This window comes from Lepidothrix coronata, unplaced genomic scaffold (assembly GCF_001604755.1).
Source record: "Lepidothrix coronata isolate B3197 unplaced genomic scaffold, Lepidothrix_coronata-1.0 Scaffold305, whole genome shotgun sequence".
Lineage (NCBI taxonomy): Eukaryota > Metazoa > Chordata > Aves > Passeriformes > Pipridae > Lepidothrix > Lepidothrix coronata.
This window is the reverse complement of record NW_016690485.1, coordinates 843,940-849,611: the sequence shown is the minus strand read 5'-3', so window position 1 is coordinate 849,611 and position 5,672 is coordinate 843,940.

Below are 5,672 nucleotides of genomic sequence, written 5' to 3'. Positions count from 1 at the left end.
CCCCGCCCCCGCCCGCCGCCGCGGCGACGCCTCATTGGCTGCGGGCGCGGAGCTCGACGTCTGATTGGCGGCGGGGTGTCGCTCCGGCTCGCGCTCGGCTCCGGCGGGGCGGGGCTTCCGAGGGCTCCGCCCTGCGGGAGGCGGGGTCAGAGGGAGGGCGGGGCTTTGCTCGCTAAAGGAGGCGGGGCGGGGCGGGGGCGGGGCCGGACCCACCTGCGGGAGAGGTTTCGGGGTCGGGGCGTCCCCGCGGTCCCCCCAGAGCGGCCCCGGGGTCCTCCCGGGCCGGGAGCTCCTCCTGCGCTGGGGGCACCTGCGGGAGGGCACAGGAGGGACCGATGCTCCAGCCTGAGCCGCGGCGTCCCCGGAGCTGCTCCGTCCCCTCGGCTACAGAGACCCCTCCTCTGCCCCTGAGACCCCCCTCGGCTCCAGGGACGCCTCCTCTGCCCAGGGCCCCTCCTCCTGCCCTCCCCGGCTTCAGAGACCCACCCTCTGCCCCACAGAGCACTCCGTCCTGCCCTAGAGCCCATCCTCTGCCCCTGACACCCTCTCCTGTCCCAGGGCCCACCCTCTGCCCCAGAGACCCCTCCTCTGCCTAGAGCCCTCCCTCCTGCCACCCCTCCGGCTCCAGAGACCCACTCTCTGCCCCAGTGACCCCTCCTCTGTCCCAGAGCACCCCCTCCTTCTCCTGCCCCATCCAGAGACCCCTGCCCTGCCCCAGAGCCCCTCCTCTGCCCCAGAGACCCCCCTCCTGCCCCAGAGCTCCCCCACCCTGCTCCAGAGTTCCCCCACCCTGCCCCACAGCCCCTCCTGCCCCAAATCCCCACCCTCCTTCCCCATAGGCCCCCTACTCTGCCCCATAACCCCTCCTAACCCGTAACCTCCCCTCTCTCCCCCATAGCCCCACCTGCCCCATAACCCTCTGCCCCTCAGCCCCTCCTTTTGCCTCAGAGCCCCTCCTGCCCTATAACCCCCCTCCTGCCCCAGAGCCCCCCCCTCTTGCCCCATAACCCCCTCTTACCTCTTAGCCCCCCAGCCTGCCCCACAGACCTGCCCCACAATCACCCCAGTAACTGCCCCCCTCCCCCAGTACAAGTCCCAGTGCCCCCCCCCAGCTCACCTCGCCGGGGGGCAGCGGAGGGAGCGGGAGGCGGCGAGGGGGGGAGACAGGGGGGCCCCCCAGCCCCTCCCCCCGGGGGCACGGGGACCACCATCCAGGGGGGCGGGTGGGCAATGGGGGCGAGGGGGGACCCGCACTGGGGGTGTCCTGGGGTGTCTGCGGGGACAGGGAGCGGGGGGAGCTGGGCAGGGGGGAGAAAAGAGGCGTTAAAAGGTTAACTGCCCCCCAACACCCCCCCAGCACTCTGTGACCCCCTCACCAATCCCCCCAAACTCTCTCTGACCTCCCCCAAACTCTGCCACCTCCTCCCGCCTTCTGGGATCCCCCAAACCTCCTCCAAACCCCTCAGTACTCAGGCTCCTTGTGCCCCCTCATGGATCCAGCCCCCCCAGTGCCCCTGTGCCCCTCGTACCCCACTCTCCCCGACAGGGCGATGCCCCCCGGTGCCCCCCATACCGCACTTCCCCGGGCAGGGACGATGCCCCCGTGCCCCCCGTGCCCTGTGCCCCCCGTACATCACTCACCCTGGCAGGGGCAGTGCCCCTCGGTGCCGCTGTGCCCCAATACCCCACTCCCCGGGGCAGGGACGATGCCCTCTGTGCCCCCCGTGACCCCCTACCTCACTTACCCGGACAAGGGCGATGCCCCCATGCCACCCGGTGCCCCCCATACCCTCCTCGCCCGGGCAGAGGCGATGCCTCCCGTGCCCCCCGTGCTCCCCGTGCCCCCCGTATCCCACTCCCTCGGGCAGGGACAATGCCCCCTGTCCCGTCCTACCCCTCCTACCCCATTTACCGAGCAAGGGCGATGCCCCCCGTTCCCCCTGTGCCCCTAATCCCCCGTACCCCACTGAGCCGGGCAGGGGCGATGCCCCCCGGCGCAGGGCACAGACCCAGGCGTGCAGCTCCTCGGGGGTCTCAGCCCCCAGGCAGTACGTTCGCATCCCGGGATGCTCGGCCTGGGAACGAGGGGGTTCCATGGTTGGGGGTCCGGGTCTTCGGGGCCTGTCCCCCCACCCAGGGCACCCCCGGATCCGCGGCCCCGGGGCCCGGGGCTGACCGTGAACAGGAACTGGGGGGAGCGGGGGGCGCGGGGGGCGGGGGGTAGGACGCGGATCTCGTAGCCGGGCAGGGGGAGCCCGCCCCGCACTCGCTGCTCGCTGCTGTCTGGGGGGCAAAGAGGGATCAGAGTGGGGGTGCCAGGGACTCCGCGGGCACCCCGAGACCCCCAGGATCACCAGGGGGGTGCTGGGAACTCCTCTGAGTCCCATCGGCTGCCCCCAAACCTCTAGAGCCCCCCCCAGACCTCAGAACCCCACCAAGGACCTTTTCAATCCCCCAGGGACCCCCAACGCCCCAGGGACCCCTGATCCTGTCAGAATCCCCATCCCGTCCTGAGCCCCCCTCAAATGCCCCAGGGACTCCCAATTCCCGGGGCTCCCTGAACCTCCAGGAATGCCCCAAGCTCCAGGGACCCCACATCCCACAGGAATCCCTGACTCCCCCAGAGACCCTCAAATGCCCCATGGATCCCACTGGGATCCCCGACCGCTCCAGGGACCTCCAACACCCCAGGGACACCCAGTCTTTTGCCCTCCCCCCTTACAGCCCCCCAGTACCCCAGGAACCCTGATCCCCCCAGGGACCATTAGTCCCCTTGGGATCCCTGAGACTCCCAGGAACCCCCAACACCGCAGGGCCCCCCAGTCTCCCAGGATCCCCAATGCCCCGGGGATCCCCCAGGATCGCTGACACCCCCACACAGGTACCCCGGGTCGCTCAAGCCCCCCCTCACCCGCAGGTCCCCGCACCCCCAGGGTGTCCCGCCCCCCCCGCCCCCCTCACCCCGGTAGTAGTAGAGGCAGAGATCCGCCAGGACAAACCAGCGGCGCTTCCAGAGCCGCAGCCCCGAGCTGTCCTGGGGGAGAGGGGGACAGGGGCTGAGTCCCCCAGTCCATCACCCCCTCCCCCGGGGGTCTCTGCTGCCTCAGATCCCCCAACCCCTCCTGATTTCCCAAACTCCATAAACCCCCTGCTATCCCAACCCCCCCCAAGCCCCATAAACCCCTTTGCCATCCCAAATATCCAAACCCCATAAACCCCCTGCCACCCCAGACCCCCCCAAACCCCATAAATCCCCTGCCACCCCAGACCCCCCCAAACCCCATAAACCCCCTGCCATCCCAAACATCCAAACCCCATAAACCCCCTGCCATCCCAGACCCCCCAAAACCCCATAACCCCCTACTATTCTAGACCCTCCAAACCCCACAAACCCTCTGCCATCCCAAATGCCCAAACCCCATAAACCCCCTGCCCTCTCAGACTCCCTAAACCCCATAAACCCCCTGCCCTCCCAGACCCTTCCAATCCCCATAACCCCCCAACACCCTGTCCCATCCCAAACCCCCCAAATCCCATAATGCCCCCACAGTGTCCCAGACTCACCAAATGTTTCTGGTCCCCTACAACCTCCCCAAACCCCATACTGCCCTCCCTGACCCCTCCAACCCGCATAGCCACCCACAGGACCCCCCAACACTCCAGAACCCCTTCAAATCTCCTGACCCCCAAATACCCCCCCATCCCCCCCACTCCGGACCCCCCAACCCTGCACAACCCGCAGCATTTCCACACACCCATATCGACCCCAAATCTCACAACCCTCCCAGCACCTCGAACTGCCCCAGATCCCCCCAAAGCCTCTCTGATCCCCAACTCAGCCCTTCCACCCCCGCACCCCCCACGGGTCCCCCAAACCCCCAAAACCCCGTGACCCCCCTCCCCGCTCTCACCTGCTTGTGCAGCCAGCCCCGCATGGCGGGGGGGGTGCGGGGGTCCCTGCGCGGCGCCTGCCCCCCCTTCCCAAAGGCGTGGACCCTCGGCACGGGCCGGCAGGGCTGGGCGGGGGGGGGCACCCAGAGTGGGGCCTTCAAGGAGGGACCCGCCGGCCCCCCCTACGGCCCCCCAGCCTGGCAGGGTCCCTTCCAGCCCCCCTCCCCAGTTCACCTGTACACCCCACCGTGCCCCCCCAGCTCCCCAGGGCTCCCCGCTTGTGCCCCACAGGTCCCCGTGGAGCCTTGGGCTCCCCCATAACCCCCTCTCACTGTTCCCCATGGCCCCCTCGCACCCCCCCCGAGCTCCTTGGGGTCCCTCATGCCTCCCCTCGCCCCCCCAACATCTCCCCATGGGTCTCCAGCCCCCCGAGCTCCCTTGGGTGCCCCATAGTCCCTCATAATTCCCCACGATCCCCCCACACCCACAGCCCCCCACAGCCCCCGGACTCCCCCCCCAGCGCTCCCCCCGTGCCCACCTGGGTGCCGGGGGGGCCGGCGGGGGCGGGGGCTGCGTTTGGGGGGTCATCCTTTTCTGCCATGGGGGGTCCTGCGGGGGCAGTGGGGGTGGGGGGGCCCGTCAATGTCCGCATTGTCCCCGCGGGGACAGAGGCCCCGTTCTTCCCGATGCGGGGGCGGGGGCCGCTCCCGGACGCCTGGATCCCCCCTGGGGGAGGGGGTTGGGGGGGCTTCTCGGCTCCCGCTGGTCCCTTCCCTCTCCAGCGGGTTCAAGTCCGTCCCGTTCCCCCGTGCTGCCGTCCCAGTTCTCCTCTCAGTAACCACGAACTGGTCCCAGTCCCATCCCGTTATCCCCGTGCACTCCCAGTTTCCGTCTCAATATCCTTGAACTGGTCCCTCCCAATTCCTATCCCATTATCCCTGTGCTGGTCTCAGTTCTCGTCCCATAACTTTGAGCTGGTCCCAGTTCCCGTCCCAACAAGCCTGAACTGATCCCAGACCCACCCCGTTATCCCGTGCAGGTCCCACTTTCTGTCCCAGTATCCCTTTCAGTTATCCCCGTGCTGGTCTCGGTTCCCGTCCCAGTAACTCTGAGCTGGTCCCAGTAACTCTGAGCTGGTCCCAGTAACTCTGAGCTGGTCCCGGTTCCTGTCCCGTTCCCCACTGCTGGTGCCAGTCCCGTCCCGTTATCCCCGCCCCGATCTGGGTCGCGGTCCCCCTTCCATCATCCCAGTGCCGGTCCCCGTTCCCAATCCCAGTTCCGTTACCGCAGCTGGTTCCGCTCCCAGTCCCGTCCCCTGTCCCGGTGCCGGTCCCGTCCCGTGTCCCTGTACTGGTCCCAGTCCCGTCCCGTGTCCCGGTCCCGCCCCGTGTCCCCGCCCGCCCCGGGCGCTGCTCCCAATCTCTGCCCCCACCCACGAGCCCGGACACCCGAGTCCCCCCTGGACCACCCGGGCACGCCCGGCACGGCCACCCGGGACCCGGCGGGGGCACCCACCGGGGGGGGCAACACCCCGTGTCACCCCGGGAACCCCGTCCTGCGGGAACACCCACGGCGGAGGGGACACCCGTGTCACCGGGGACACCCCGCGGCGCCGGGGACACCCACGGACCCCGGACACACCCGGACCTCGGACACCCCAGGGACCCCGGGCGTTCTGGGGGCGTTCTCACGTCCCCCTCATGTCCCTCCGTGTCCTCCTCCATGTCCCCCATGTCCCCGTGTCCCCCCCCGCGTCCCCCCTGTGTCCCCCATGTCCCCGT